This window comes from Populus alba, chromosome 14 (assembly GCF_005239225.2).
Source record: "Populus alba chromosome 14, ASM523922v2, whole genome shotgun sequence".
Taxonomy (NCBI): Eukaryota; Viridiplantae; Streptophyta; class Magnoliopsida; order Malpighiales; family Salicaceae; genus Populus; species Populus alba.
Genome location: NC_133297.1, coordinates 13,695,471 through 13,711,639, shown reverse-complemented (window position 1 = coordinate 13,711,639; position 16,169 = coordinate 13,695,471). Strand labels below are relative to the sequence as shown.

The following is a 16,169-nucleotide window of genomic DNA, read 5'->3' as shown; positions in this document are numbered from 1 at the left end:
TAGTGAAATTAATTTTTATTTTTTTTCAAATTGGTACCTTTTAAAATCAAAAGGATAATTGTTGATTTTGTTTCTAGAGGAAGTAAATGTACAGGGATGACAAATTTCATCTAGTATCATCCAATTCAATTAGATTGCTTTTTTATCTGGTGAGAAAACCACATGCAGGTGAGATTTTATCAAGGTTGGATGTGAAAATAAGAGATGGATTCAGCTAACTTTTATCTAATTTGATATATTTTTTATATTAAGGTTTTTGTTAATATGTGTACATTATTTTTATATGTGTTTGAATTTAAATTTTGTTATGTGTTTTTTTTATTTAAAAATTTTACACTTGATAAAGTAATTATTTTTAGTGTATCTTTTTAAGATTTGCGAAAGTCTATAACAAAGTGGGCCTGACAAAACACTTGGGTTCAACAATCAACCTAACTCAAAAAAATATGGGTCTAACAAGATATCAGACTAAATATACATGGGTTTAGTCATCAACTGAACTTAAAAAAAAAATGATAAAATGTCAGACCCGAACATGCTTAGATTTAGTTGTCAACTGAAGTTAAGGTATTATAGGCCTGACAAGATGGCAGACCCAATATAGTTAGTTGACCTAATATAACATGTAATTATGAAGAGTTGGGACAAAGACTAAAAAGTTTATGAAATGAATTCACATGGAGTCTTTTAAAATACTCCCCAAATATATCCAACTATTAAAGCAATATAGTTCGGGATCTCATGTATATTTAGGATTTAACCTTAATTATAATTCAAATGTGCATTTACCAAGTTTCAACATGTATATGCTTGTTTAAAAGTAATGAAAGAATACTTTGTTTCTAGATGTAGGCCTTTCTTTGAAATTGATGGATGTCATCTCAATGATTTATATTGAGTTGTATTGATGAGTATTATGGGTTTGAATGGAAATAATGGTATGTTTTATGATGCTTATGCTACTGTTGAGTGTGAAAACAACGAAACATGGTGTTGGTTTTTATATGGATCTATAAAACATGGAATCTATTAGAGACCATTTTACATAATATTTGACAGACAAAATATTAATTTAATTGTATTAGAAATTTTATCTTTTTTTTAACTTGTATTTATTTTGTAATTTTATTATCTAATTTTCATAATTTACTTTCTAGAGTTTACTTGAAATTGTTGTTGAGGTATTCCCAAAGGCAAAACATTGGCATTGTTCAAGGCATATTTATGTCAACTTAAAAAGAAGGGCTTATATGGATTGGAATTGGGAATGGATTTTTGGGATTTATTTAAAGCTTAAATGAATCTGAACTACAATACTTATTTGAGAGACAATGGGGATGCCAACACTAAAACTATTATTTGGTTAAATAATACCTTTATTGAGACTTGGGAAAGGCACGTGTTTGACTTGAAGTTAATGTTGATAATATGACTAAAAACTTGGCTGATTCATTCAATATCTAGATTGGAAAATATAGGAGCATGTCAATTCTTTTGTTATTAAAAAATATTAGATTGAAAATTCTGGCCATGTTTCATAAAAGATTTACTCAATTTGAAAATTAGATAACAAAATTCACATCTCATGTTAAGAATGTGTTGGATAAATTTATTAAAAAAAAACATAAGAATGATTGTAGCTAGTTGTGATGAATACCAAACCTATAAGATCCAAACGAGACATTGTGTTAATCTAGGAAAAAATAATGTTCATGTAAAGAATAGGTAATGACTGGTTTTTCATGCTTACATGTTATCTCTTGTGTTAAACATAAATTAATTGAGTTAGAAAATTTGTGTAATGATTATTGTAATATGGATACATTTAGAAAAACTTACTTTGAGGTGGTGTACCTATTATCTGAAGCTGATCTTGGTCCTTAAAAAAATGTAATTATTCTACCTCCAAAACTAAAAGAAAGTATTGGTAGACCGAGAAAGAATACACAAAAAGAATAAGAAAAAGATCAACCGAGTACAGTTAAGAAAAGGTCTTCTATACTTTGATGCAACATTTATAGACAATATGGACATGATTATAGGATATGTCAAATGAGATTGTGCTGAGCAAATTGCTGGTTGTAGTGCTCTGAAAGGATCCAGCTATGTTGAAAGGGGATTTGGTAGTTCTGGCAAGGGATCAAAAGGATGTAGCACTATTGAGAGAAGATTCAGAGTTCCTACAAGAGGCTCAAACATAGGCTCAAGATTTTTAAGAGGAGGAAAGAGAGGAAAAGATGGTAAAGATGATGTTCATACATTCTCATTTTGATAATCAACCCAGACACGTGATTTTCCTAAACATGCATCGTAATTTTATAGATTAAAGAAAACAAAATTACAATTACTAATCAATGTTGTTTTTCATAAAGTGCACGTTCAAAGATGTATTAAGAACTTGTAACTTTTGAATATTACTTTATTGTTATTTATATGAATAGATGTTGTATTATAGAGTATTGTGGTTGTCACGACCCGATTCCCGGATCCATGACCGGCACATAGGCAAGGTTCCCCTCCAAGGTTCCAAACCTATGCGAACCCAAACTTACATACAATCTTATCCTTCAAAACTCAATCAGAGTTGTTCAACGCAGCACTAATAACAAAACTAACTTCATAATATAATTCGATTGTCTTAATACAAGAGTTAATAATTTCATAGTTTTGGAGCACTAACTTGACACAAAAGGAAGGTACAAATTACAACCAAAAGGCAGGTTCGGAAGGTTCAACAAAAGTAACCTGCTATCAAGCTATAAGCCTGAAAAGGATAAATAATGAGAGGGTGAGTTCAACAACTCAGTGAGTAGATAACATTCAATATACACATACGAGGTAATATAACAATGAGAAATATATATACAAGTATGGCTTTAGTTCTTATACGAAGGTTTATCAAATAGGCCATAACAAGAATATCATATGGTAAAACTCGTCAGAAAATCAAAATGCAATGAGCATGAGGCTCCGTACTGTGGGATGATCAGTCCACACAGGTTGGTGTCTCCCCCGACCAACTAGGGTTCAGATACGATGTGCACAAAGACTAACACTACCCTGTTAGCATGGGTATTCTGACTGACATACCATAGGTTCATAATCATAATCAAACAAACATATTCATATCTCAAAGCTCAACTCATGACATCAATCAAATGAGGAGCATCAATTCAGAATTCACTTCAAAATACATACTGGTTCATATCAAGAATTCAGATTCAATAATTGATCATGCTTTATCATAACAAGGATGATAATCAATATATATTATCAAGAAGCATGATCCAATTCATATTAACAAATCAAATATTTATAGTATTTCTCATGCATATGGAAAATTATCCACTCACCTGACTCAAAAGCAAACAACACTCACAAGCTGAAACTGAAGGAAATTCTACTGACGTCCTGCCGGTAGAATATCAGGATTATCTGAATACAAAGGAGACATATTCAAAAACGACTCGAAAGAACATTTAATCTATTTAATACACTTAACTAAGAGTGTATTCCGTAACCCTATATGTTTTTAAACTAACCAGTCAATTTTCTTAAAAACCCAAAATCTAACGGTTTTCCCGAAATCTAATCCATAATAAAAACAACTAATAAAATTGGTAATAATTCACTAAATAACCCTTAATTATTCATCAAACTAATCTGCAAAAGCTAATATTACAGCTAGGGCCTAATCTGTAATTTTCCATATTTTTAGGGCCAAATTGTAACTTTTATCAAATGGAGGACCAAACTGAAATTTGTCATAAATCCATGAATATACTGAAATTCTGACCTTAATTAATCCTCAATTCTGTCCAGGATGTATCATTATGCTTCAGGGATCATTCTGGAATTTTACTAAATTTTTAGGGTCAAATTGTACTTTTTGTCAAATTGGAGGACTAAATTGAAAGTGTTAAATTATCTTATCTATACAGTAATTATGTCCATAATTCATATGTTATTCTGTTCAGAATCTCGGAATATGCTCCAAGGACCAATTTGTAATTTTCCAAAGTCGGGGACTAAACTGTAATTTTTGGAAATTGAGGGACCAAATTGAATTTTTGTCATCTTCAACCTCCAGTCCAGATTTTAACAGAAACCCCACTGTTCTCCCCTGATTTCTAACTCAAATTTCACCATTTACACAATCTTATAACTCAAAATCATCATAATCTTCCATAATCAACTAAATCATCAATTAAACACAACAATCAACCCCTAACTTCAATTTAATTCATCAATTAAACCCAAAACACAAATTCTCAAAACCCTAACATTCATCAAAACTGAAATTAAAGCTTAATTAACATATTATACATATTAAACAACCTAAATCTTACCTTTTCCACTTATTTCCTCCAATTCCTTCCTTTTTCCCCTTATTTTCCCTTCTTTTCTCTTCTTCTTCTTTCTCTCTTCTCTCTCACGGTTCTGCTCTCTAATTTCAGATCACTTTCCCTTTTTTTTTTTTTCTACTTCCTATTTATATTTATCAATTTTTGGTCAATTACCACACTACCCTTCAATCATTTATACCCTCTCTTTAAGCCTCCAAGGGCTTTATTGTATTTTCCAACTCATTCATTTCAAAACATTACAATCTCCCCACCTTATAAAAGTTTCGTCCTCGAAACTTAATAGAAAAGATTGAATACTTACCAAGATTATCGAAAAGATGAGGATACTCCTTGCGCATCTTATCCTCGAGCTCCCATGTCGCTTCCTCACGTGAATGGCCTTTCCATTTCACTTTCACTGAAGCTATGTCCTTCGACCTAAGCTTCCTCACTTGTCGGTCAACTATAGCTTCCGGTTGCACCTCATAAACCATATCATCCCTCAAGTCAATGGGATGAACCTCTAATACATGTGATGGATCTGACATATATTTCCTTAACATGGAAACATGAAATACCGGATGAATAGCAGACAAGTTTGGTGGTAATGCTAACCTATAAGCAACTACCCCAACTCTCTCCAGAATCTCATACGGTCCAATGAATCGAGGACTCAACTTGCCTTTCTTCCCAAACCTGAATACTCCTTTTGTAGGTGATACTTTTAAGAACACACAATCACCGACTGAAAACTCTAAGTCACGCCTTCTTCTATCCGCGTAACTTTTCTGTCTACTCTGAGCTGTTTGAAGCTTCTTTCTAATTACCTCAATCTTCTCTGAGGTAATCTGAATCAACTCCGGTCCCATTAGCTTCTTCTCACCAATCTCAAACCAACAAACCAGTGATCTACACTTTCGGCCATACAAAGCTTCATAAGGTGCCATCTCTATGCTAGCCTGATAACTGTTGTTGTAAGCAAATTCCACTAATGATAGGAACTTACTCCAACTAACTCCAAAATCCATAACACAAGCCCTTAACATATCCTCCAAGGTCTGAATAGTCCTCTCATACTGACCGTCTGTCTGAGGGTGAAAAGCTGTACTCAACTGCACCTTAGTACCCATAGCTTCTTGAAATTTCACCCAAAACCGCGATGTAAACTGTGGACCTCTATCAGACACTATCGAGATTGGCACTCCATGCAACCGTACAATCTCGCTAATAAACAATTCCGCCAACTTTGCATATCCATAAGTAATCTTAACTGGCAGAAAATGGGCTGATTTTGTCAACCTGTCAACAATCACCCATATCGAATCATAACCCTCCTGACTCCTAGGCAATCCTGTCACAAAGTCCATTGTGATCCTTTCCCACTTCCATTCTGGAATCAACAATGGTTGCAACAATCCAGGAGGTTTCTGGTGTTCACCCTTTACCCTCTGACAGGTCAAACACCTAGAAACAAAATTTGCTACATCAGCCTTCATCCTATTCCACCAATAACACACTTTAAGGTCTTTATACATCTTTGTGGAACCTGGATGCATTGTGTAAACTGTCTGATGTGCCTCTATCATCAATTCTCTCCTCAGATCATCAACATCAGGTACACAAAGCCTATCCCTATATCTCAACACATCATCATCACCAATCACAAAACCTATAGCTTTACCCTGCTCAACCTCATTTCTAATCCTGAGTAGTGAATCATCTTTCTTCTGAGCTGCTTTTATTTTATCAAACAAATCTGACTTAACCTGAAAATGAGCAATCATTGCTCCAGCTTCACTAAGATCAAATCTGACTCTTTCATCCACTAACTCATGCAGCTCCCTAATCAGAGGTCTTCGTACCTCCTGAATATGAGCTAAGCTCCCTGATGATTTTCTACTCAAAGCATCGGCAACTACATTTGCCCTACCCGGGTGGTATTGTATGGTACAATCATAATCCTTCAGCAGTTCCATCCATCTCCTCTGCCTCAGGTTTAGATCCCTCTGCTGAAAGATGTATTTCAAACTCTTGTGATCTGTAAAGATCTCACAAGTTTCACCATACAAGTAGTGCCTCCAAATCTTCAAAGCAAAAATTACAGCCGCCATCTCTAAATCATGTGTAGGATAGTTCTGTTCATGCTTCTTCAGCTGCCGTGAAGCATAAGCAATAACCTTGCCATGTTGCATTAGAACACATCCTAACCCCACTCTCGAAGCATCACAATACACTGTGTAACCACCAGAACCTGATGGTACTGCTAGAATAGGCGTTGTAGTCAATCTCTCCTTCAACTCTAAGAAACTTTTCTCACAAGCTTCAGACCACTGAAACTTAACATTTTTCTGCGTTAACTTAGTCAATGGTGCAGAAATTCGAGAAAAGTTCTCCACAAACCTTCGATAGTAGCCGGCCAAACCTAAAAAACTTCTAATCTCTGTCGCCGAAGTAGGCCTAAGCCACTGCTTAACTGCTTCAATCTTTTGAGGATCAACCTCAATCCCATTCCTTGACACTACATGCCCAAGAAATGCTACACTCTCCAACCAAAACTCACTCTTTGAGAACTTGCCATACAACTGATGATCTCGCAGAGTTTGAAGCACCATTCTCAAATGTTGCTCATGCTCCTCTCTAGACCTCGAATACACCAAAATATCATCAATAAAAACTATCACAAATCGATCAATAAATTGGCCAAACACTCTATTCATCAAGTCCATAAAAGCTGCTGGTGCATTCGTCAACCCAAAAGACATCACTAAAAACTCATAATGACCATACCGAGTTCTAAAAGCTGTCTTTGAAATGTCCTCCTCCCTAATCCTCAACTGATGATACCCAGATCGAAGATCGATCTTAGAAAAGAATTGAGCTCCCTGTAACTGATCAAACAAATCATCTATACGAGGGAGTGGGTATCTATTTCGAACTGTCACCCGATTCAATTGCCTATAATCTATACACAACCTCAATGACCCATCTTTCTTCTTCACAAACAACACCGGAGCTCCCCAAGGGGACACACTTGGTCGGATAAACTTTTTATCCAACAAATCCTGCAGTTGCTCCTTTAACTCTCTCAATTCTGCTGGCGCCATTCTATATGGTGCCATTGATATTGGTTCGGTACCCGGAACCAAATCAATACAAAACTCAATCTCCCTATACGGAGGCAATCCAGGTAAGTCATCAGGAAATACATCGATAAACTCTCTTACTATACGGACTTCCTCTAACTGGGGAACTTCTTTCTCTACATCCACTATATATGCTAGGTAGCACTGTACCCCTTTTCGGGCCATTTTTCTCGAGATAGCCGACAACATAATTGATGGAGACCCAATCTTATCTCCTTGAAATACCAACCCAACTTCTTGATCTAGATCAAACATTATTTTCTTACCCCAACAATTTACCGAAGCCCTATGCTTAGCCAACCAATCCATTCCTAAAATCACATCAAAATCAACCATATCTAAGACATTTAAGTCTCCCATAAAGATCTTATCTCCAATCTCTATTTCACAATCCAGATACACATACTTTACTAATATTAACTCATCTAAGGGAGTGGAGACTGAAATGGGGGATTTTAACAAGGTTGGTTGTTTATCTAACCTCATGGCAAAATATGGGGACACAAACGAATGAGTTGCACCCGTATCAAACAAAACTTTTGCTTCAAAAGAGCAAACCATAAGAATATGTTGAGGTGCGGATGTACTGCCCTACCTCCTATACCTTGCATTTCTAAACTTCACAATATGGACATCATCTTTATTATCATTTACTCTAATAGTATAAGTTGTTCGTCTATTCCTCGACATTTCCTAAAATAAAACTGAGAGCACTTAAGTCATGCTAGAACAATAGCATGATGATTATCACAGAATTATAGGAAAACATATCTATCACAAGGAAGAAGACATGCTTGATGAGAATTTAAAATTTCAAAAACAACAAACAAGACGATACGGATCCTAATGCTCCACTTATTATGAAATTAATTATATTATTGTTTCTTTAACCTAAAGCTCTGATACCAAGTTTGTCACGACCCGATTCCCGGATCCATGACCGGCACATAGGCAAGGTTCCCCTCCAAGGTTCCAAACCTATGCGAACCCAAACTTACATACAATCTTATCCTTCAAAACTCAATCAGAGTTGTTCAACGCAGCACTAATAACAAAACTAACTTCATAATATAATTCGATTGTCTTAATACAAGAGTTAATAATTTCATAGTTTTGGAGCACTAACTTGACACAAAAGGAAGGTACAAATTACAACCAAAAGGCAGGTTCGGAAGGTTCAACAAAAGTAACCTGCTATCAAGCTATAAGCCTGAAAAGGATAAATAATGAGAGGGTGAGTTCAACAACTCAGTGAGTAGATAACATTCAATATACACATACGAGGTAATATAACAATGAGAAATATATATATACAAGTATGGCTTTAGTTCTTATACGAAGGTTTATCAAATAGGCCATAACAAGAATATCATATGGTAAAACTCGTCAGAAAATCAAAATGCAATGAGCATGAGGCTCCGTACTGTGGGATGATCAGTCCACACAGGTTGGTGTCTCCCCCGACCAACTAGGGTTCAGATACGATGTGCACAAAGACTAACACTACCCTGTTAGCATGGGTATTCTGACTGACATACCATAGGTTCATAATCATAATCAAACAAACATATTCATATCTCAAAGCTCAACTCATGACATCAATCAAATGAGGAGCATCAATTCAGAATTCACTTCAAAATACATACTGGTTCATATCAAGAATTCAGATTCAATAATTGATCATGCTTTATCATAACAAGGATGATAATCAATATATATTATCAAGAAGCATGATCCAATTCATATTAACAAATCAAATATTTATAGTATTTCTCATGCATATGGAAAATTATCCACTCACCTGACTCAAAAGCAAACAACACTCACAAGCTGAAACTGAAGGAAATTCTACTGACGTCCTGCCGGTAGAATATCAGGATTATCTGAATACAAAGGAGACATATTCAAAAACGACTCGAAAGAACATTTAATCTATTTAATACACTTAACTAAGAGTGTATTCCGTAACCCTATATGTTTTTAAACTAACCAGTCAATTTTCTTAAAAACCCAAAAATCTAACGGTTTTCCCGAAATCTAATCCATAATAAAAACAACTAATAAAATTGGTAATAATTCACTAAATAACCCTTAATTATTCATCAAACTAATCTGCAAAAGCTAATATTACAGCTAGGGCCTAATCTGTAATTTTCCATATTTTTAGGGCCAAATTGTAACTTTTATCAAATGGAGGACCAAACTGAAATTTGTCATAAATCCATGAATATACTGAAATTCTGACCTTAATTAATCCTCAATTCTGTCCAGGATGTATCATTATGCTTCAGGGATCATTCTGGAATTTTACTAAATTTTTAGGGTCAAATTGTACTTTTTGTCAAATTGGAGGACTAAATTGAAAGTGTTAAATTATCTTATCTATACAGTAATTATGTCCATAATTCATATGTTATTCTGTTCAGAATCTCGGAATATGCTCCAAGGACCAATTTGTAATTTTCCAAAGTTCGGGGACTAAACTGTAATTTTTGGAAATTGAGGGACCAAATTGAATTTTTGTCATCTTCAACCTCCAGTCCAGATTTTAACAGAAACCCCACTGTTCTCCCCTGATTTCTAACTCAAATTTCACCATTTACACAATCTTATAACTCAAAATCATCATAATCTTCCATAATCAACTAAATCATCAATTAAACACAACAATCAACCCCTAACCTTCAATTTAATTCATCAATTAAACCCAAAACACAAATTCTCAAAACCCTAACATTCATCAAAACTGAAATTAAAGCTTAATTAACATATTATACATATTAAACAACCTAAATCTTACCTTTTCCACTTATTTCCTCCAATTCCTTCCTTTTTCCCCTTATTTTCCCTTCTTTTCTCTTCTTCTTCTTTCTCTCTTCTCTCTCACGGTTCTGCTCTCTAATTTCAGATCACTTTCCCTTTTTTTTTTTTTTTTCTACTTCCTATTTATATTTATCAATTTTTGGTCAATTACCACACTACCCTTCAATCATTTATACCCTCTCTTTAAGCCTCCAAGGGCTTTATTGTATTTTCCAACTCATTCATTTCAAAACATTACAGTGGTTATAATGTTATGTACCATGACGAATTAAACTAGTTATGGATGCTTGTTGTGTACATGCTATTTAAGTAGCATGCTTTTGATATGATTGATATGAATTTGCTTGCATTTTGGCTACTCATGCAATTTTCATTTCTTTAATAGAAACAATATAGTTATTACAAACATTAATATTGTACACACTCTAAATTAGCTACTACAAATAATTTTACACTTGTTAAGGTAGCTTTCATATTGTGATTTTTAATCCACACTCTACGTAATTTGTTTTTCAATTTCTTCACTTCATCTACTATTTGTTGAACATCATTAGCACCTTCTTCCCCTCTCATAGATGATATAGTTTCATTCATAGGTCTACATTAGTCAAATAAAAAATTCTTGCATGACTTATCACCACATCTATAAAACATCTTAGTTTTATTAGCTTATGTTTTCGATATTCTAACTGTAACTCTCTTTTCACATTTCTTGCATTTTTTATTATTGAATTTTAGTCCATCTAATTTGTACTAACTTTGTATGCTACTAGTACTAGATGAAGATGATGCCATGTTTGTAATAATTTTGTTTTATGGTTGTATTAATTATGGAATTATGATGAAAATAAAAAAAGGAATTGTTGAGATGTTATTTATAAGTTATGGTGAAAATGTGGAATTTTGTTGATCAAATTCTGGTGAAAATGATAGAGAGGATGCTGGATTTCTTGCTTGGTAATGCATGTTTGAGCGTGGCTGGAAATTGTTGCTAAATACTATGATTTATGATATTTTTATAATTAAATAAAAACTAGCACCGGCTCGTTTTCAAAATAAATAAATAAAGTTCCTACTAATTACAAAGATATATTTTCAATGCAAGATGGGCACCATAAGCTTCACGGCAACACGAGGAAGTAAAAAAAAAAGAGAATTTTATGGCCAAGCTTATAAAAAGCGTTGGTCCCTGTGTGAACAGCATGACTACGAGCCAGTTCCTCGTCCTCGGGTAATATTCATTGATTACGGTAAGAGAAGCTACTAGGCTGGATTCTCGAAAATGGAATGTGTTGAGGAGCGAAGTTGTTAATGGAAAAGAAAATCATAGAATTTTATTAATGACAAAGAATTTACAATGTAGCAGAACCAACAAAAAAGAAAAGAAAATTGCAGTCCGCATCTAACAGCTATCTATCAGAGAACTCAAAATGCAAGAGAAGGGGAAAACAACCCAAAGATCTAACCGAAGAAAATGCAAGAGAAGGGCAAAACAACCCAAAGATCTAACCAGTTAAAAACGCAGCAGAACCAGCAGCAGCAGCATCAGTTGCGGCAACAGGACTGCAACGCCAATATCAGAAGTAGCAATGCAGTAGAAACATAACTGAAACTGGGATCCACCTCAAGTATATACAGAATCGCAGTGAAAGGAGCAAAACATTGACTCCTCTTGCCGGGTCTTGCACCAGAAATGGGACTTCTTGACTCAGTAGAAGTGCCAGCAGTACACATTGAGAACAAACCCCCGAGGTCTGCAGCAACACAAACAAAAATGCTGCTAGTAACCCTGCAGTAACATAACTAGCAGCATTTCAGCAGATGTATATATAGCAGTCCAGCACTGTTGCAATGTTCTCCTTGTTGAAGGCAGCCGCAGCCAATATCCACCACCCAAGAACTGAATCCAGCTAGGCAGCAACCACTTCAAAGGAGGATGGGTGCATCGTAGTAGCAACATAACCAACGAAGTGAAGAAAATAATATGAGGCTAGGGCAAGGGACCATCAAAGCAACAACAGAGCAACACAGCAGCAGCTGTAGGCTACCCGTTCTTGTTTTGGTGGAGCTAAGGTATTGGATTGTCCAGCCAATCAGCAGACAAGTGCGTTGTTGCTTTATTCTGATTTTCAATAAGCCATTGATTTGAAGATTAAAAGTACCTTCAAGAGCTACACACTGACAGCTGAAAGTTGGCCAGCCGAAGCCATCACCATAGGTGATTGTTATATTCAACTTCAATAGCGATCCATCTTCTGTGTAACATCGTGGCTCTTTATCACTGGAGATTTTCTGCATGCATTATCAATTTTGTTTAGTTGAAAGAATGTCCCTGGCTGCTTGCTGCATATGATCTATTATTTATAATATTATGAAACCCCATAACATGGATCACAAAGGGCTTGTAACTAAGAAGAACTTGCTTCCCTTATTTCTGGTCTACTTACACCCAGTTAACTAGCCCCTTTGTTATAAGCTGTATGTGATCCATATGTATCATAAGCAATTCCAATTATAATACTAATCAATTATTGGGAGTCCCATCACCTAAAGGAATTTGCTCAATAGTCTCACATCCGATGGAAATGACATCTGAATTGTTTGTACCATGGTGATCCATTGAACTTATCAAACTTCAAGAAGCCTAGAACCAGGAAATTTGCTGGGCTGGGGTTAGTGCATCCATTACTATATCATCGAGAAATCTATACCCTAAGAAATTTGATTAATACTCAGATTTCTGAAGCAGAAATATCTGAATCCTACCATAAAATCTTTATCAAAAACATGAACCCCAGTTGTGTCAGCGGGTGCTATTCTGACAGAAGACACAGCAATAAAGATCCCTAAGGTTATAGACTTCTAACTGTTCCTTGCTTGCCGTTTCATTACTCAATCCAATATTGCAATTGCTTAACAAAACACTTCTCAAAACTCAGAGAATTCCTAAGATATACCCCCTTGGACCTCTCATCCTCTGAAAAACCGATAATGGACCTCACTTGTCTCCATTATATGCCCTGCTCCTCCAACATAGAGGACAAACATTCTGCACGAATTAGAAAACAAGGGGAGATGGGTGGGTCTCCTTCATAGAGTCCCATGGAAGGGGTCAAGGAGCCCCCACCGAATAAGCTCAAAATGTAACTGAGATATCCCATTCAAGCAAATACAAATTCAAATACCCATAACATTCAAGTTAACAAAATTTTCATGAACACTGAATGCACAAAGACATGATGCAAGAAATTAAGCAGCAGGACCAAACCCCAAAATCAAGATTTTCAAGATATAAAGAACAAAGTACTAAAATTTTCACAAGCTTGAAATTTTGAATGTAAAGAATGCAAGAATTCCACGAGATTCTTTTCCTTGCCTGAATGGTGATTGGTCCTTTCAATAGCGTTTTTGAATCATCTCCGGGAACACATTCCCCATTACAATTTCATTTTCTCCAGCAAAGACATCATTTGCATCAGGGACGAGGCATGTCCTATGGACTTGTTACAAGAAGAATCCACAACAGGGCACTCTGCAATCAACAAATCTTTAGTTGGCTTCATAATAATTGGAGTAATTATACCAGAATCAATCTCCACCATCTAGTTTAGTTAGGAATTGAAACAGAAATTGCTAACTACTACATGGCAGCATGTAACAAATAAACCCCCCTACCTCATTTCCTTGAATTCAATTTGACAAATGGCCAGGTGATTCAGTGGGCAAAGCGATTTCTCTAAAGCGACAAGGGTTCCAGCAATCTCCATCATAGACATGCAAACCAAAAGCAAGTAGCTTCCAACCAACAGTCACCAAAAACTTTAACTTTGCTATATCAAACACTTCCCAAAAAGCCTGACCCGCAATGATTTAGTGGCTGGGACAACCCTGATTGTCCTGATTATCATTGATTCCTTGGTAGCCGCCTCGGTCGTTTTGCGTATATTATATAATGTATCCTCTGGCTTCCCCTGCAATTAAAACAAAAGAATCGAATCCTTGTATCAGATACTGAAGACACACAGCACAGAGAATAAGTAAAACCATTTTTGGGGTTTTCTTTGTTTTTGATATTAAAAAAAAAGTCTGCAATTCTAGGCTCCTCTTTTAAAAATCGCAAATGCAACAGAAAACCCCAAAATCTATATATATATATAAAGAGAGATTTTTACCTTGATCTAAATCATGCAACTCCAAGAAATATCCATTCTAATCCATAACCTTCGATCATCAAGGCATGGCAAGCCGGCACAAAGGGCACAAGTGGCTAGTCTCTAGCCACCTAACAATACAATCTCCATGAAAAATATGCCCACAAGGCAGACACGCAACCTCGCTACCCATCAAGAATTCCTCCAAGCATACCATGCATTCTTTCATTGAACACGAACCCTCAAGACTCATTCTTTTTAACCCATCAATACAAGATTTACTTGCAGGCTTGAATCTTGAAGCTTCTTGCATTAAAGATTCGCTTAAAGCACGATTAATCTCTTCACGTTCATCATAAGGAGTAGTAACATGGATGGCCAAAACCATAGTTAGTACCTCGCTACTACTAGCATTGCATGGATTAGTAACCATGTCTAAAGCAAAAGAGGAGATATCAGGGGCAGCACTCTCAATGAAGTCTGGTGAACAACCCATGCTAGAAAGTATTTCTTTAACGATACTCTCACGATTTACATGTGATGAAAAGAGCTGGCGTGGAAATAGGTGAGATTCGTTGGTTGTGTTTAAAGGTATTTGTATGGTTTCGGGGTAACATAGTTCAAGAACATGGCGGAATTGTAAGTGGATGATGATTGCATCGGTGGTTGGGGTTGTGGAATTGTTGCTGTCAACGTTGGCGCTGAAATCTTGGCGCATATGGTATTGATAAATGGTTGACGGTGCCATTAGAGAGAGAATGTTTTTTTTTTTTGAAAGCTTTTAATTCCCTCGACTCTTGCTATGATTTGGGTTGCTTAGGATATGAGAGAGTGATTTGCCTTTGAGATGGAGTGGTGTGGTTTTATAGGGGGGTTACTGAGTCGGTTCTGTCGCTTATCTGATTTGAGAATTAGTTGTTTTTTTAATTTAATTTATAATTACATGTAATTTCCGATATTCTTTTCTAAGTTATTAGATTTGGAATTAGATTAGAATTATATTAGATTTGGAATTAGGTGTTTCGCTGTTTCAATTATTCTGGACTCCCACTTTGCTTCTTCTTTTTCTTTCTTTTTTTATTTTCATCCTTTGAGTTTTTTTTTTTTTTTGCCATTTTTTTTTGGTTTTTAATTAGATCCTTTCATAGATGGCTGGCTGGCTTCAGATTTGAAGTGGAATTGGATAGGGACTGGGTTCCACCGTGGCCGGTTCAAGTCTTTTTTAATATAAAAAAATAAAGTTAAGATGATGCAATCACTTTTAAAAAAAAGAATTGCGACTCCAGTTATTTACTGTTTAATGAGTTCAACTAATTTAAATTATAAGAATAAATAAAAATAACAATAAAAAAAAATTAACAATGTAAAAACGATAACATTGAGGAGCTATTTTGAGCATGTTTGAAAGTATAACAAAAATTATGTTTTTAAAATATTTTTTATTTTGAATTGTATTAAAATAATTTTTTATTTTTATAAATTTATTTTTTATATCAGCACATTAAAACGATTTAAAAAACACATAAAAAAAATTTAATAAAAAAATAGGTTCACCCGTAAACCCAAACAAACATGCACTTGTGAGGGCTTACAACATCATCTTTAATTTAAAAATCTAGACTAATGGGTATGTATCCATTTAATTTTTTATTTAAAAAGATTTATTTTTAATATCAACACTTCAAAATAATTTAAAAATATTAAAA

The 16,169-nt window shown here is 35.0% G+C and overlaps 1 long non-coding RNA gene across 1 annotated transcript; it reads right to left on the bottom strand.

The window, feature by feature from the left end:
• Nucleotides 1-11,218: 11,218 nt before the first annotated feature.
• Nucleotides 11,219-14,282, bottom strand: LOC140954511 (uncharacterized). Its single transcript, XR_012167853.1, has 3 exons — nucleotides 13,988-14,282; nucleotides 13,689-13,844; nucleotides 11,219-12,604 (listed from the first exon to the last, which is right to left on the bottom strand). It is a non-coding gene; the product is annotated as an uncharacterized lncRNA (long non-coding RNA).
• Nucleotides 14,283-16,169: the final 1,887 nt, after the last annotated feature.